Source organism: Rhipicephalus microplus, chromosome X, assembly GCF_043290135.1.
Source record: "Rhipicephalus microplus isolate Deutch F79 chromosome X, USDA_Rmic, whole genome shotgun sequence".
Classification (NCBI taxonomy): Eukaryota; Metazoa; Arthropoda; class Arachnida; order Ixodida; family Ixodidae; genus Rhipicephalus; species Rhipicephalus microplus.
In genome coordinates, this window is record NC_134710.1 from 138941030 (window position 1) to 138956489 (window position 15460).

Genomic DNA, 15460 nt, shown 5'->3' on the forward strand with positions numbered 1-15460 from the left:
GTGTTATATTATCCTGGTAAAAAACTTCGAAGGTACGTGACAATAATGTCTGTTGTTCTCCGGCAGAGAGCTTGCTCTGTTCCTTCGCTGGGGCGCACCAGCACGGGCGCACCAACGTTCACGCACAGCTCTGTGTGCAATTGCGGGCCGCCGCCACCGGCCATGCTCGTAAGTCATTTTCTGTAACTTAACGAACGTCTGTTGCGTCGGCTTTTATAACTGAGTGGCACACGAGGGACCGACATAAAGCAGGAATATTGGAATGCCCATTAATGCTATTGTAACCTGCCACGGTGGTCTCGTGGCAAAGGCACTCGGATGCTGACCCGCAAGTCACGCCCCCCCCCCCCCCACCCCCGCCCTGTTCCTTCTTTGAACAAAAATAAAAGAAAAGATAAAGGAAGGATGAGAAAAAAAAATAGAGTATGTCACGCGCACTGGGTGCAACATTTAAACACATGTGCGCACGCATCAAATTTTGATTGCCTATATACGTAAGGTCATGTGCGCGATTGATACGGGCAACCAAACACGTCGCAAAATTAAACAACTCTCTCCTTCTCCCTACGTTCCTTCTCTGCAATAAAAAAGAGAAATTTCGAAAAGTAAAAGAAGGTGCCATCAGCACTCGGTGTTCCCAGGTGGTCTCCCTCCCAAGTACTGACCGAGCCCAATGCTGCTTAGCTTCGGTGATCGGACGAGAACCGGCGCATTCAGCATGGTATGGCCGATGGCGAAAATCGACATTTTACAACACAATCTATAACGAACTGCAAGCGATTTCTATCTTTTCAAGTTACCGTTAACGGCTTATGCAGCGTGTTATATTATCCTGGTAAAAAACTTCGAAGGTACGTGACAATAATGTCTGTTGTTCTCCGGCAGAGAGCTTGCTCTGTTCCGTCGCTGGGGCGCACCAGCACGGGCGCACCAACGTTCACGCACAGCTCTGTGTGCAATTGCGGGCCGCCGCCACCGGCCATGCTCGTAAGTCATTTTCTGTAACTTAACGAACGTCTGTTGCGTCGGCTTTTATAACTGAGTGGCACACGAGGGACCGACATAAAGCAGGAATATTGGAATGCCCATTATTGCTATTGTAACCTGCCACGGTGGTCTCGTGGCAAAGGCACTCGGATGCTGACCCGCAAGTCACGCCCCCCCCCCCCCCCCACCCCCGCCCTGTTCCTTCTTTGAACAAAAATAAAAGAAAAGATAAAGGAAGGATGAGAAAAAAAAATAGAGTATGTCACGCGCACTGGGTGCAACATTTAAACACATGTGCGCACGCATCAAATTTTGATTGCCTATATACGTAAGGTCATGTGCGCGATTGATACGGGCAACCAAACACGTCGCAAAATTAAACAACTCTCTCCTTCTCCCTACGTTCCTTCTCTGCAATAAAAAAGAGAAATTTCGAAAAGTAAAAGAAGGTGCCATCAGCACTCGGTGTTCCCAGGTGGTCTCCCTCCCAAGTACTGACCGAGCCCAATGCTGCTTAGCTTCGGTGATCGGACGAGAACCGGCGCATTCAGCATGGTATGGCCGATGGCGAAAATCGACATTTTACAACACAATCTATAACGAACTGCAAGCGATTTCTATCTTTTCAAGTTACCGTTAACGGCTTATGCAGCGTGTTATATTATCCTGGTAAAAAACTTCGAAGGTACGTGACAATAATGTCTGTTGTTCTCCGGCAGAGAGCTTGCTCTGTTCCTTCGCTGGGGCGCACCAGCACGGGCGCACCAACGTTCACGCACAGCTCTGTGTGCAATTGCGGGCCGCCGCCACCGGCCATGCTCGTAAGTCATTTTCTGTAACTTAACGAACGTCTGTTGCGTCGGCTTTTATAACTGAGTGGCACACGAGGGACCGACATAAAGCAGGAATATTGGAATGCCCATTAATGCTATTGTAACCTGCCACGGTGGTCTCGTGGCAAAGGCACTCGGATGCTGACCCGCAAGTCACGCCCCCCCCCACCCCCGCCCTGTTCCTTCTTTGAACAAAAATAAAAGAAAAGATAAAGGAAGGATGAGAAAAAAAAATAGAGTATGTCACGCGCACTGGGTGCAACATTTAAACACATGTGCGCACGCATCAAATTTTGATTGCCTATATACGTAAGGTCATGTGCGCGATTGATACGGGCAACCAAACACGTCGCAAAATTAAACAACTCTCTCCTTCTCCCTACGTTCCTTCTCTGCAATAAAAAAGAGAAATTTCGAAAAGTAAAAGAAGGTGCCATCAGCACTCGGTGTTCCCACGTGGTCTCCCTCCCAAGTACTGACCGAGCCCAATGCTGCTTAGCTTCGGTGATCGGACGAGAACCGGCGCATTCAGCATGGTATGGCCGATGGCGAAAATCGACATTTTACAGCACAATCTATAACGAACTGCAAGCGATTTCTATCTTTTCAAGTTACCGTTAACGGCTTATGCAGCGTGTTATATTATCCTGGTAAAAAACTTCGAAGGTACGTGACAATAATGTCTGTTGTTCTCCGGCAGAGAGCTTGCTCTGTTCCTTCGCTGGGGCGCACCAGCACGGGCGCACCAACGTTCACGCACAGCTCTGTGTGCAATTGCGGGCCGCCGCCACCGGCCATGCTCGTAAGTCATTTTCTGTAACTTAACGAACGTCTGTTGCGTCGGCTTTTATAACTGAGTGGCACACGAGGGACCGACATAAAGCAGGAATATTGGAATGCCCATTAATGCTATTGTAACCTGCCACGGTGGTCTCGTGGCAAAGGCACTCGGATGCTGACCCGCAAGTCACGCCCCCCCCCCCCCCCCCGCCCTGTTCCTTCTTTGAACAAAAATAAAAGAAAAGATAAAGGAAGGATGAGAAAAAAAATAGAGTATGTCACGCGCACTGGGTGCAACATTTAAACACATGTGCGCACGCATCAAATTTTGATTGCCTATATACGTAAGGTCATGTGCGCGATTGATACGGGCAACCAAACACGTCGCAAAATTAAACAACTCTCTCCTTCTCCCTACGTTCCTTCTCTGCAATAAAAAAGAGAAATTTCGAAAAGTAAAAGAAGGTGCCATCAGCACTCGGTGTTCCCAGGTGGTCTCCCTCCCAAGTACTGACCGAGCCCAATGCTGCTTAGCTTCGGTGATCGGACGAGAACCGGCGCATTCAGCATGGTATGGCCGATGGCGAAAATCGACATTTTACAGCACAATCTATAACGAACTGCAAGCGATTTCTATCTTTTCAAGTTACCGTTAACGGCTTATGCAGCGTGTTATATTATCCTGGTAAAAAACTTCGAAGGTACGTGACAATAATGTCTGTTGTTCTCCGGCAGAGAGCTTGCTCTGTTCCTTCGCTGGGGCGCACCAGCACGGGCGCACCAACGTTCACGCACAGCTCTGTGTGCAATTGCGGGCCGCCGCCACCGGCCATGCTCGTAAGTCATTTTCTGTAACTTAACGAACGTCTGTTGCGTCGGCTTTTATAACTGAGTGGCACACGAGGGACCGACATAAAGCAGGAATATTGGAATGCCCATTAATGCTATTGTAACCTGCCACGGTGGTCTCGTGGCAAAGGCACTCGGATGCTGACCCGCAAGTCACGCCCCCCCCCACCCCCGCCCTGTTCCTTCTTTGAACAAAAATAAAAGAAAAGATAAAGGAAGGATGAGAAAAAAAAATAGAGTATGTCACGCGCACTGGGTGCAACATTTAAACACATGTGCGCACGCATCAAATTTTGATTGCCTATATACGTAAGGTCATGTGCGCGATTGATACGGGCAACCAAACACGTCGCAAAATTAAACAACTCTCTCCTTCTCCCTACGTTCCTTCTCTGCAATAAAAAAGAGAAATTTCGAAAAGTAAAAGAAGGTGCCATCAGCACTCGGTGTTCCCAGGTGGTCTCCCTCCCAAGTACTGACCGAGCCCAATGCTGCTTAGCTTCGGTGATCGGACGAGAACCGGCGCATTCAGCATGGTATGGCCGATGGCGAAAATCGACATTTTACAACACAATCTATAACGAACTGCAAGCGATTTCTATCTTTTCAAGTTACCGTTAACGGCTTATGCAGCGTGTTATATTATCCTGGTAAAAAACTTCGAAGGTACGTGACAATAATGTCTGTTGTTCTCCGGCAGAGAGCTTGCTCTGTTCCGTCGCTGGGGCGCACCAGCACGGGCGCACCAACGTTCACGCACAGCTCTGTGTGCAATTGCGGGCCGCCGCCACCGGCCATGCTCGTAAGTCATTTTCTGTAACTTAACGAACGTCTGTTGCGTCGGCTTTTATAACTGAGTGGCACACGAGGGACCGACATAAAGCAGGAATATTGGAATGCCCATTATTGCTATTGTAACCTGCCACGGTGGTCTCGTGGCAAAGGCACTCGGATGCTGACCCGCAAGTCACGCCCCCCCCCCCCCCCACCCCCGCCCTGTTCCTTCTTTGAACAAAAATAAAAGAAAAGATAAAGGAAGGATGAGAAAAAAAAATAGAGTATGTCACGCGCACTGGGTGCAACATTTAAACACATGTGCGCACGCATCAAATTTTGATTGCCTATATACGTAAGGTCATGTGCGCGATTGATACGGGCAACCAAACACGTCGCAAAATTAAACAACTCTCTCCTTCTCCCTACGTTCCTTCTCTGCAATAAAAAAGAGAAATTTCGAAAAGTAAAAGAAGGTGCCATCAGCACTCGGTGTTCCCAGGTGGTCTCCCTCCCAAGTACTGACCGAGCCCAATGCTGCTTAGCTTCGGTGATCGGACGAGAACCGGCGCATTCAGCATGGTATGGCCGATGGCGAAAATCGACATTTTACAACACAATCTATAACGAACTGCAAGCGATTTCTATCTTTTCAAGTTACCGTTAACGGCTTATGCAGCGTGTTATATTATCCTGGTAAAAAACTTCGAAGGTACGTGACAATAATGTCTGTTGTTCTCCGGCAGAGAGCTTGCTCTGTTCCTTCGCTGGGGCGCACCAGCACGGGCGCACCAACGTTCACGCACAGCTCTGTGTGCAATTGCGGGCCGCCGCCACCGGCCATGCTCGTAAGTCATTTTCTGTAACTTAACGAACGTCTGTTGCGTCGGCTTTTATAACTGAGTGGCACACGAGGGACCGACATAAAGCAGGAATATTGGAATGCCCATTAATGCTATTGTAACCTGCCACGGTGGTCTCGTGGCAAAGGCACTCGGATGCTGACCCGCAAGTCACGCCCCCCCCCACCCCCGCCCTGTTCCTTCTTTGAACAAAAATAAAAGAAAAGATAAAGGAAGGATGAGAAAAAAAAATAGAGTATGTCACGCGCACTGGGTGCAACATTTAAACACATGTGCGCACGCATCAAATTTTGATTGCCTATATACGTAAGGTCATGTGCGCGATTGATACGGGCAACCAAACACGTCGCAAAATTAAACAACTCTCTCCTTCTCCCTACGTTCCTTCTCTGCAATAAAAAAGAGAAATTTCGAAAAGTAAAAGAAGGTGCCATCAGCACTCGGTGTTCCCACGTGGTCTCCCTCCCAAGTACTGACCGAGCCCAATGCTGCTTAGCTTCGGTGATCGGACGAGAACCGGCGCATTCAGCATGGTATGGCCGATGGCGAAAATCGACATTTTACAGCACAATCTATAACGAACTGCAAGCGATTTCTATCTTTTCAAGTTACCGTTAACGGCTTATGCAGCGTGTTATATTATCCTGGTAAAAAACTTCGAAGGTACGTGACAATAATGTCTGTTGTTCTCCGGCAGAGAGCTTGCTCTGTTCCTTCGCTGGGGCGCACCAGCACGGGCGCACCAACGTTCACGCACAGCTCTGTGTGCAATTGCGGGCCGCCGCCACCGGCCATGCTCGTAAGTCATTTTCTGTAACTTAACGAACGTCTGTTGCGTCGGCTTTTATAACTGAGTGGCACACGAGGGACCGACATAAAGCAGGAATATTGGAATGCCCATTAATGCTATTGTAACCTGCCACGGTGGTCTCGTGGCAAAGGCACTCGGATGCTGACCCGCAAGTCACGCCCCCCCCCCCCCCCCCCCCGCCCTGTTCCTTCTTTGAACAAAAATAAAAGAAAAGATAAAGGAAGGATGAGAAAAAAAATAGAGTATGTCACGCGCACTGGGTGCAACATTTAAACACATGTGCGCACGCATCAAATTTTGATTGCCTATATACGTAAGGTCATGTGCGCGATTGATACGGGCAACCAAACACGTCGCAAAATTAAACAACTCTCTCCTTCTCCCTACGTTCCTTCTCTGCAATAAAAAAGAGAAATTTCGAAAAGTAAAAGAAGGTGCCATCAGCACTCGGTGTTCCCAGGTGGTCTCCCTCCCAAGTACTGACCGAGCCCAATGCTGCTTAGCTTCGGTGATCGGACGAGAACCGGCGCATTCAGCATGGTATGGCCGATGGCGAAAATCGACATTTTACAGCACAATCTATAACGAACTGCAAGCGATTTCTATCTTTTCAAGTTACCGTTAACGGCTTATGCAGCGTGTTATATTATCCTGGTAAAAAACTTCGAAGGTACGTGACAATAATGTCTGTTGTTCTCCGGCAGAGAGCTTGCTCTGTTCCTTCGCTGGGGCGCACCAGCACGGGCGCACCAACGTTCACGCACAGCTCTGTGTGCAATTGCGGGCCGCCGCCACCGGCCATGCTCGTAAGTCATTTTCTGTAACTTAACGAACGTCTGTTGCGTCGGCTTTTATAACTGAGTGGCACACGAGGGACCGACATAAAGCAGGAATATTGGAATGCCCATTAATGCTATTGTAACCTGCCACGGTGGTCTCGTGGCAAAGGCACTCGGATGCTGACCCGAAAGTCACGCCCCCCCCCCCCCCCCCCCGCCCTGTTCCTTCTTTGAACAAAAATAAAAGAAAAGATAAAGGAAGGATGAGAAAAAAAATAGAGTATGTCACGCGCACTGGGTGCAACATTTAAACACATGTGCGCACGCATCAAATTTTGATTGCCTTTATACGTAAGGTCATGTGCGCGATTGATACGGGCAACCAAACACGTCGCAAAATTAAACAACTCTCTCCTTCTCCCTACGTTCCTTCTCTGCAATAAAAAAGAGAAATTTCGAAAAGTAAAAGAAGGTGCCATCAGCACTCGGTGTTCCCAGGTGGTCTCCCTCCCAAGTACTGACCGAGCCCAATGCTGCTTAGCTTCGGTGATCGGACGAGAACCGGCGCATTCAGCATGGTATGGCCGATGGCGAAAATCGACATTTTACAACACAATCTATAACGAACTGCAAGCGATTTCTATCTTTTCAAGTTACCGTTAACGGCTTATGCAGCGTGTTATATTATCCTGGTAAAAAACTTCGAAGGTACGTGACAATAATGTCTGTTGTTCTCCGGCAGAGAGCTTGCTCTGTTCCTTCGCTGGGGCGCACCAGCACGGGCGCACCAACGTTCACGCACAGCTCTGTGTGCAATTGCGGGCCGCCGCCACCGGCCATGCTCGTAAGTCATTTTCTGTAACTTAACGAACGTCTGTTGCGTCGGCTTTTATAACTGAGTGGCACACGAGGGACCGACATAAAGCAGGAATATTGGAATGCCCATTAATGCTATTGTAACCTGCCACGGTGGTCTCGTGGCAAAGGCACTCGGATGCTGACCCGCAAGTCACGCCCCCCCCCCCACCCCCGCCCTGTTCCTTCTTTGAACAAAAATAAAAGAAAAGATAAAGGAAGGATGAGAAAAAAAAATAGAGTATGTCACGCGCACTGGGTGCAACATTTAAACACATGTGCGCACGCATCAAATTTTGATTGCCTATATACGTAAGGTCATGTGCGCGATTGATACGGGCAACCAAACACGTCGCAAAATTAAACAACTCTCTCCTTCTCCCTACGTTCCTTCTCTGCAATAAAAAAGAGAAATTTCGAAAAGTAAAAGAAGGTGCCATCAGCACTCGGTGTTCCGAGGTGGTCTCCCTCCCAAGTACTGACCGAGCCCAATGCTGCTTAGCTTCGGTGATCGGACGAGAACCGGCGCATTCAGCATGGTATGGCCGATGGCGAAAATCGACATTTTACAACACAATCTATAACGAACTGCAAGCGATTTCTATCTTTTCAAGTTACCGTTAACGGCTTATGCAGCGTGTTATATTATCCTGGTAAAAAACTTCGAAGGTACGTGACAATAATGTCTGTTGTTCTCCGGCAGAGAGCTTGCTCTGTTCCTTCGCTGGGGCGCACCAGCACGGGCGCACCAACGTTCACGCATAGCTCTGTGTGCAATTGCGGGCCGCCGCCACCGGCCATGCTCGTAAGTCATTTTCTGTAACTTAACGAACGTCTGTTGCGTCGGCTTTTATAACTGAGTGGCACACGAGGGACCGACATAATGCAGGAATATTGGAATGCCCATTAATGCTATTGTAAACTGCCACGGTGGTCTCGTGGCAAAGGCACTCGGATGCTGACCCGCAAGTCACGCCCCCCCCCCCCACCCCCGCCCTGTTCCTTCTTTGAACAAAAATAAAAGAAAAGATAAAGGAAGGATGAGAAAAAAAAAATAGAGTATGTCACGCGCACTGGATGCAACATTTAAACACATGTGCGCACGCATCAAATTTTGATTGCCTATATACGTAAGGTCATGTGCGCGATTGATACGGGCAACCAAACACGTCGCAAAATTAAAACAACTCTCTCCTTCTCCCTACGTTCCTTCTCTGTAATAAAAAAGAGAAATTTCGAAAAGTAAAAGAAGGTGCCATCAGCACTCGGTGTTCCCAGGTGGTCTCCCTCCCAAGTACTGACCGAGCCCAATGCTGCTTAGCTTCGGTGATCGGACGAGAACCGGCGCATTCAGCATGGTATGGCCGATGGCGAAAATCGACATTTTACAACACAATCTATAACGAACTGCAAGCGATTTCTATCTTTTCAAGTTACCGTTAACGGCTTATGCAGCGTGTTATATTATCCTGGTAAAAAACTTCGAAGGTACGTGACAATAATGTCTGTTGTTCTCCGGCAGAGAGCTTGCTCTGTTCCTTCGCTGGGGCGCACCAGCACGGGCGCACCAACGTTCACGCACAGCTCTGTGTGCAATTGCGGGCCGCCGCCACCGGCCATGCTCGTAAGTCATTTTCTGTAACTTAACGAACGTCTGTTGCGTCGGCTTTTATAACTGAGTGGCACACGAGGGACCGACATAAAGCAGGAATATTGGAATGCCCATTAATGCTATTGTAACCTGCCACGGTGGTCTCGTGGCAAAGGCACTCGGATGCTGACCCGCAAGTCACGCCCCCCCCCCCACCCCCGCCCTGTTCCTTCTTTGAACAAAAATAAAAGAAAAGATAAAGGAAGGATGAGAAAAAAAAAATAGAGTATGTCACGCGCACTGGGTGCAACATTTAAACACATGTGCGCACGCATCAAATTTTGATTGCCTATATACGTAAGGTCATGTGCGCGATTGATACGGGCAACCAAACACGTCGCAAAATATAAACAACTCTCTCCTTCTCCCTACGTTCCTTCTCTGCAATAAAAAAGAGAAATTTCGAAAAGTAAAAGAAGGTGCCATCAGCACTCGGTGTTCCCAGGTGGTCTCCCTCCCAAGTACTGACCGAGCCCAATGCTGCTTAGCTTCGGTGATCGGACGAGAACCGGCGCATTCAGCATGGTATGGCCGATGGCGAAAATCGACATTTTACAACACAATCTATAACGAACTGCAAGCGATTTCTATCTTCAAGTTACCGTTAACGGCTTATGCAGCGTGTTATATTATCCTGGTAAAAAACTTCGAAGGTACGTGACAATAATGTCTGTTGTTCTCCGGCAGAGAGCTTGCTCTGTTCCTTCGCTGGGGCGCACCAGCACGGGCGCACCAACGTTCACGCACAGCTCTGTGTGCAATTGCGGGCCGCCGCCACCGGCCATGCTCGTAAGTCATTTTCTGTAACTTAACGAACGTCTGTTGCGTCGGCTTTTATAACTGAGTGGCACACGAGGGACCGACATAAAGCAGGAATATTGGAATGCCCATTAATGCTATTGTAACCTGCCACGGTGGTCTCGTGGCAAAGGCACTCGGAAGCTGACCCGCAAGTCACGCCCCCCCCCCCCACCCCCGCCCTGTTCCTTCTTTGAACAAAAATAAAAGAAAAGATAAAGGAAGGTTGAGAAAAAAAAATAGAGTATGTCACGCGCACTGGGTGCAACATTTACACACATGTGCGCACGCATCAAATTTTGATTGCCTATATACGTAAGGTCATGTGCGCGATTGATACGGGCAACCAAACACGTCGCAAAATTAAACAACACTCTCCTTCTCCCTACGTTCCTTCTCTGCAATAAAAAAGAGAAATTTCGAAATGTAAAAGAAGGTGCCATCAGCACTCGGTGTTCCCAGGTGGTCTCCCTCCCAAGTACTGACCGAGCCCAATGCTGCTTAGCTTCGGTGATCGGACGAGAACCGGCGCATTCAGCATAGTATGGCCGATGGCGAAAATCGACATTTTACAACACAATCTATAATGAACTGCAAGCGATTTCTATCTTTTCAAGTTACCGTTAACGGCTTATGCAGCGTGTTATATTATCCTGGTAAAAAACTTCGAAGGTAAGTGACAATAATGTCTGTTGTTCTCCGGCAGAGAGCTTGCTCTGTTCCTTCGCTGGGGCGCACCAGCACGGGCGCACCAACGTTCACGCACAGCTCTGTGTGCAATTGCGGGCCGCCGCCACCGGCCATGCTCGTAAGTCATTTTCTGTAACTTAACGAACGTCTGTTGCGTCGGCTTTTATAACTGAGTGGCACATGAGGGACCGACATAAAGCAGGAATATTGGAATGCCCATTAATGCTATTGTAACCTGCCACGGTGGTCTCGTGGCAAAGGCACTCGGATGCTGACCCGCAAGTCACGCCCCCCCCCCCCCCCCCCACCCTCGCCCTGTTCCTTCTTTGAACAAAAATAAAAGAAAAGATAAAGGAAGGATGAGAAGAAAAAAATAGAGTATGTCACGCGCACTGGGTGCAACATTTAAACACATGTGCGCACGCATCAAATTTTGATTGCCTATATACGTAAGGTCATGTGCGCGATTGATACGGGCAACCAAACACGTCGCAAAATTAAACAACTCTCTCCTTCTCCCTACGTTCCTTCTCTGCAATAAAAAAGAGAAATTTCGAAAAGTAAAAGAAGGTGCCATCAGCACTCGGTGTTCCCAGGTGGTCTCCCTCCCAAGTACTGACCGAGCCCAATGCTGCTTAGCTTCGGTGATCGGACGAGAACCGGCGCATTCAGCATGGTATGGCCGATGGCGAAAATCGACATTTTACAACACAATCTATAACGAACTGCAAGCGATTTCTATCTTTTCAAGTTACCGTTAACGGCTTATGCAGCGTGTTATATTATCCTGGTAAAAAACTTCGAAGGTACGTGACAATAATGTCTGTTGTTCTCCGGCAGAGAGCTTGCTCTGTTCCTTCGCTGGGGCGCACCAGCACGGGCGCACCAACGTTCACGCACAGCTCTGTGTGCAATTGCGGGCCGCCGCCACCGGCCATGCTCGTAAGTCATTTTCTGTAACTTAACGAACGTCTGTTGCGTCGGCTTTTATAACTGAGTGGCACACGAGGGACCGACATAAAGCAGGAATATTGGAATGCCCATTAATGCTATTGTAACCTGCCACGGTGGTCTCGTGGCAAAGGCACTCGGATGCTGACCCGCAAGTCACGCCCCCCCCCCACCCCCGCCCTGTTCCTTCTTTGAACAAAAATAAAAGAAAAGATAAAGGAAGGATGAGAAAAAAAATAGAGTATGTCACGCGCACTGGGTGCAACATTTAAACACATGTGCGCACGCATCAAATTTTGATTGCCTATATACGTAAGGTCATGTGCGCGATTGATACGGGCAACCAAACACGTCGCAAAATTAAACAACTCTCTCCTTCTCCCTACGTTCCTTCTCTGCAATAAAAAAGAGAAATTTCGAAAAGTAAAAGAAGGTGCCATCAGCACTCGGTGTTCCCAGGTGGTCTCCCTCCCAAGTACTGACCGAGCCCAATGCTGCTTAGCTTCGGTGATCGGACGAGAACCGGCGCATTCAGCATGGTATGGCCGATGGCGAAAATCGACATTTTACAACACAATCTATAACGAACTGCAAGCGATTTCTATCTTTTCAAGTTACCGTTAACGGCTTATGCAGCGTGTTATATTATCCTGGTAAAAAACTTCGAAGGTACGTGACAATAATGTCCGTTGTTCTCCGGCAGAGAGCTTGCTCTGTTCCTTCGCTGGGGCGCACCAGCACGGGCGCACCAACGTTCACGCACAGCTCTGTGTGCAATTGCGGGCCGCCGCCACCGGCCATGCTCGTAAGTCATTTTCTGTAACTTAACGAACGTCTGTTGCGTCGGCTTTTATAACTGAGTGGCACACGAGGGACCGACATAAAGCAGGAATATTGGAATGCCCATTAATGCTATTGTAACCTGCCACGGTGGTCTCGTGGCAAAGGCACTCGGATGCTGACCCGCAAGTCACGCCCCCCCCCCACCCCCGCCCTGTTCCTTCTTTGAACAAAAATAAAAGAAAAGATAAAGGAAGGATGAGAAAAAAAAAATAGAGTATGTCACGCGCACTGGATGCAACATTTAAACACATGTGCGCACGCATCAAATTTTGATTGCCTATATACGTAAGGTCATGTGCGCGATTGATACGGGCAACCAAACACGTCGCAAAATTAAAACAACTCTCTCCTTCTCCCTACGTTCCTTCTCTGTAATAAAAAAGAGAAATTTCGAAAAGTAAAAGAAGGTGCCATCAGCACTCGGTGTTCCCAGGTGGTCTCCCTCCCAAGTACTGACCGAGCCCAATGCTGCTTAGCTTCGGTGATCGGACGAGAACCGGCGCATTCAGCATGGTATGGCCGATAGCGAAAATCGACATTTTACAACACAATCTATAACGAACTGCAAGCGATTTCTATCTTTTCAAGTTACCGTTAACGGCTTATGCAGCGTGTTATATTATCCTGGTAAAAAACTTCGAAGGTACGTGACAATAATGTCTGTTGTTCTCCGGCAGAGAGCTTGCTCTGTTCCTTCGCTGGGGCGCACCAGCACGGGCGCACCAACGTTCACGCACAGCTCTGTGTGCAATTGCGGGCCGCCGCCACCGGCCATGCTCGTAAGTCATTTTCTGTAACTTAACGAACGTCTGTTGCGTCGGCTTTTATAACTGAGTGGCACACGAGGGACCGACATAAAGCAGGAATATTGGAATGCCCATTAATGCTATTGTAACCTGCCACGGTGGTCTCGTGGCAAAGGCACTCGGATGCTGACCCGCAAGTCACGCCCCCCCCCCACCCCCGCCCTGTTCCTTCTTTGAACAAAAATAAAAGAAAAGATAAAGGAAGGATGAGAAAAAAAATAGAGTATGTCACGCGCACTGGGTGCAACATTTAAACACATGTGCGCACGCATCAAATTTTGATTGCCTATATACGTAAGGTCATGTGCGCGATTGATACGGGCAACCAAACACGTCGCAAAATTAAACAACTCTCTCCTTCTCCCTACGTTCCTTCTCTGCAATAAAAAAGAGAAATTTCGAAAAGTAAAAGAAGGTGCCATCAGCACTCGGTGTTCCCAGGTGGTCTCCCTCCCAAGTACTGACCGAGCCCAATGCTGCTTAGCTTCGGTGATCGGACGAGAACCGGCGCATTCAGCATGGTATGGCCGATGGCGAAAATCGACATTTTACAACACAATCTATAACGAACTGCAAGCGATTTCTATCTTTTCAAGTTACCGTTAACGGCTTATGCAGCGTGTTATATTATCCTGGTAAAAAACTTCGAAGGTACGTGACAATAATGTCTGTTGTTCTCCGGCACAGAGCTTGCTCTGTTCCTTCGCTGGGGCGCACCAGCACGGGCGCACCAACGTTCACGCACAGCTCTGTGTGCAATTGCGGGCCGCCGCCACCGGCCATGCTCGTAAGTCATTTTCTGTAACTTAACGAACGTCTGTTGCGTCGGCTTTTATAACTGAGTGGCACACGAGGGACCGACATAAAGCAGGAATATTGGAATGCCCATTAATGCTATTGTAACCTGCCACGGTGGTCTCGTGGCAAAGGCACTCGGATGCTGACCCGCAAGTCACGCCCCCCCCCCCACCCCCGCCCTGTTCCTTCTTTGAACAAAAATAAAAGAAAAGATAAAGGAAGGATGAGAAAAAAAAATAGAGTATGTCACGCGCACTGGGTGCAACATTTAAACACATGTGCGCACGCATCAAATTTTGATTGCCTATATACGTAAGGTCATGTGCGCGATTGATACGGGCAACCAAACACGTCGCAAAATTAAACAACTCTCTCCTTCTCCCTACGTTCCTTCTCTGCAATAAAAAAGAGAAATTTCGAAAAGTAAAAGAAGGTGCCATCAGCACTCGGTGTTCCCAGGTGGTCTCCCTCCCAAGTACTGACCGAGCCCAATGCTGCTTAGCTTCGGTGAACGGACGAGAACCGGCGCATTCAGCATGGTATGGCCGATGGCGAAAATCGACATTTTACAACACAATCTATAACGAACTGCAAGCGATTTCTATCTTTTCAAGTTACCGTTAACGGCTTATGCAGCGTGTTATATTATCCTGGTAAAAAACTTCGAAGGTACGTGACAATAATGTCTGTTGTTCTCCGGCAGAGAGCTTGCTCTGTTCCTTCGCTGGGGCGCACCAGCACGGGCGCACCAACGTTCACGCACAGCTCTGTGTGCAATTGCGGGCCGCCGCCACCGGCCATGCTCGTAAGTCATTTTCTGTAACTTAACGAACGTCTGTTGCGTCGGCTTTTATAACTGAGTGGCACACGAGGGACCGACATAAAGCAGGAATATTGGAATGCCCATTAATGCTATTGTAACCTGCCACGGTGGTCTCGTGGCAAAGGCACTCGGATGCTGACCCGCAAGTCACGCCCCCCCCCCCCACCCCCGCCCTGTTCCTTCTTTGAACAAAAATAAAAGAAAAGATAAAGGAAGGATGAGAAAAAAAAATAGAGTATGTCACGCGCACTGGGTGCAACATTTAAACACATGTGCGCACGCATCAAATTTTGATTGCCTATATACGTAAGGTCATGTGCGCGATTGATACGGGCAACCAAACACGTCGCAAAATTAAACAACTCTCTCCTTCTCCCTACGTTCCTTCTCTGCAATAAAAAAGAGAAATTTCGAAAAGTAAAAGAAGGTGCCATCAGCACTCGGTGTTCCCAGGTGGTCTCCCTCCCAAGTACTGACCGAGCCCGATGCTGCTTAGCTTCGGTGATCGGACGAGAACCGGCGCATTCAGCATGGTATGGCCGATGGCGAAAATCGACATTTTACAACAC

General features: G+C 48.5%; 19 non-coding genes across 19 annotated transcripts; all 19 read right to left on the minus strand.

Annotated features, from left to right (window-relative positions):
* Positions 1 to 616: 616 nt before the first annotated feature.
* On the minus strand, positions 617 to 735 carry LOC142777599 (5S ribosomal RNA). The gene has a single exon (XR_012888235.1). It is a non-coding gene; the product is annotated as a 5S ribosomal RNA (ribosomal RNA).
* A 702-nt stretch (positions 736 to 1437) lies between these two features.
* Positions 1438 to 1556, minus strand: LOC142777600 (5S ribosomal RNA). Its single transcript, XR_012888236.1, has one exon. It is a non-coding gene; the product is annotated as a 5S ribosomal RNA (ribosomal RNA).
* A 695-nt stretch (positions 1557 to 2251) lies between these two features.
* On the minus strand, positions 2252 to 2370 carry LOC142777638 (5S ribosomal RNA). The gene has a single exon (XR_012888274.1). It is a non-coding gene; the product is annotated as a 5S ribosomal RNA (ribosomal RNA).
* Positions 2371 to 3066: 696 nt separating this feature from the next.
* LOC142777601 (5S ribosomal RNA) lies at positions 3067 to 3185 on the minus strand. Its single transcript, XR_012888237.1, has one exon. It is a non-coding gene; the product is annotated as a 5S ribosomal RNA (ribosomal RNA).
* A 695-nt stretch (positions 3186 to 3880) lies between these two features.
* LOC142777602 (5S ribosomal RNA) lies at positions 3881 to 3999 on the minus strand. The gene has a single exon (XR_012888238.1). It is a non-coding gene; the product is annotated as a 5S ribosomal RNA (ribosomal RNA).
* Positions 4000 to 4700: 701 nt separating this feature from the next.
* On the minus strand, positions 4701 to 4819 carry LOC142777603 (5S ribosomal RNA). The gene has a single exon (XR_012888239.1). It is a non-coding gene; the product is annotated as a 5S ribosomal RNA (ribosomal RNA).
* A 695-nt stretch (positions 4820 to 5514) lies between these two features.
* LOC142777639 (5S ribosomal RNA) lies at positions 5515 to 5633 on the minus strand. Its single transcript, XR_012888275.1, has one exon. It is a non-coding gene; the product is annotated as a 5S ribosomal RNA (ribosomal RNA).
* Positions 5634 to 6332: 699 nt separating this feature from the next.
* On the minus strand, positions 6333 to 6451 carry LOC142777604 (5S ribosomal RNA). The gene has a single exon (XR_012888240.1). It is a non-coding gene; the product is annotated as a 5S ribosomal RNA (ribosomal RNA).
* Positions 6452 to 7149: 698 nt separating this feature from the next.
* LOC142777605 (5S ribosomal RNA) lies at positions 7150 to 7268 on the minus strand. Its single transcript, XR_012888241.1, has one exon. It is a non-coding gene; the product is annotated as a 5S ribosomal RNA (ribosomal RNA).
* Positions 7269 to 7965: 697 nt separating this feature from the next.
* LOC142777661 (5S ribosomal RNA) lies at positions 7966 to 8084 on the minus strand. Its single transcript, XR_012888297.1, has one exon. It is a non-coding gene; the product is annotated as a 5S ribosomal RNA (ribosomal RNA).
* Positions 8085 to 8784: 700 nt separating this feature from the next.
* On the minus strand, positions 8785 to 8903 carry LOC142777606 (5S ribosomal RNA). Its single transcript, XR_012888242.1, has one exon. It is a non-coding gene; the product is annotated as a 5S ribosomal RNA (ribosomal RNA).
* A 699-nt stretch (positions 8904 to 9602) lies between these two features.
* LOC142777607 (5S ribosomal RNA) lies at positions 9603 to 9721 on the minus strand. The gene has a single exon (XR_012888243.1). It is a non-coding gene; the product is annotated as a 5S ribosomal RNA (ribosomal RNA).
* A 696-nt stretch (positions 9722 to 10417) lies between these two features.
* LOC142777652 (5S ribosomal RNA) lies at positions 10418 to 10536 on the minus strand. Its single transcript, XR_012888288.1, has one exon. It is a non-coding gene; the product is annotated as a 5S ribosomal RNA (ribosomal RNA).
* A 705-nt stretch (positions 10537 to 11241) lies between these two features.
* LOC142777609 (5S ribosomal RNA) lies at positions 11242 to 11360 on the minus strand. The gene has a single exon (XR_012888245.1). It is a non-coding gene; the product is annotated as a 5S ribosomal RNA (ribosomal RNA).
* A 695-nt stretch (positions 11361 to 12055) lies between these two features.
* Positions 12056 to 12174, minus strand: LOC142777610 (5S ribosomal RNA). The gene has a single exon (XR_012888246.1). It is a non-coding gene; the product is annotated as a 5S ribosomal RNA (ribosomal RNA).
* Positions 12175 to 12872: 698 nt separating this feature from the next.
* LOC142777646 (5S ribosomal RNA) lies at positions 12873 to 12991 on the minus strand. The gene has a single exon (XR_012888282.1). It is a non-coding gene; the product is annotated as a 5S ribosomal RNA (ribosomal RNA).
* A 695-nt stretch (positions 12992 to 13686) lies between these two features.
* On the minus strand, positions 13687 to 13805 carry LOC142777611 (5S ribosomal RNA). The gene has a single exon (XR_012888247.1). It is a non-coding gene; the product is annotated as a 5S ribosomal RNA (ribosomal RNA).
* Positions 13806 to 14502: 697 nt separating this feature from the next.
* LOC142777668 (5S ribosomal RNA) lies at positions 14503 to 14621 on the minus strand. The gene has a single exon (XR_012888304.1). It is a non-coding gene; the product is annotated as a 5S ribosomal RNA (ribosomal RNA).
* Positions 14622 to 15319: 698 nt separating this feature from the next.
* On the minus strand, positions 15320 to 15438 carry LOC142777645 (5S ribosomal RNA). Its single transcript, XR_012888281.1, has one exon. It is a non-coding gene; the product is annotated as a 5S ribosomal RNA (ribosomal RNA).
* Between the last annotated feature and the right edge of the window lie 22 nt (positions 15439 to 15460).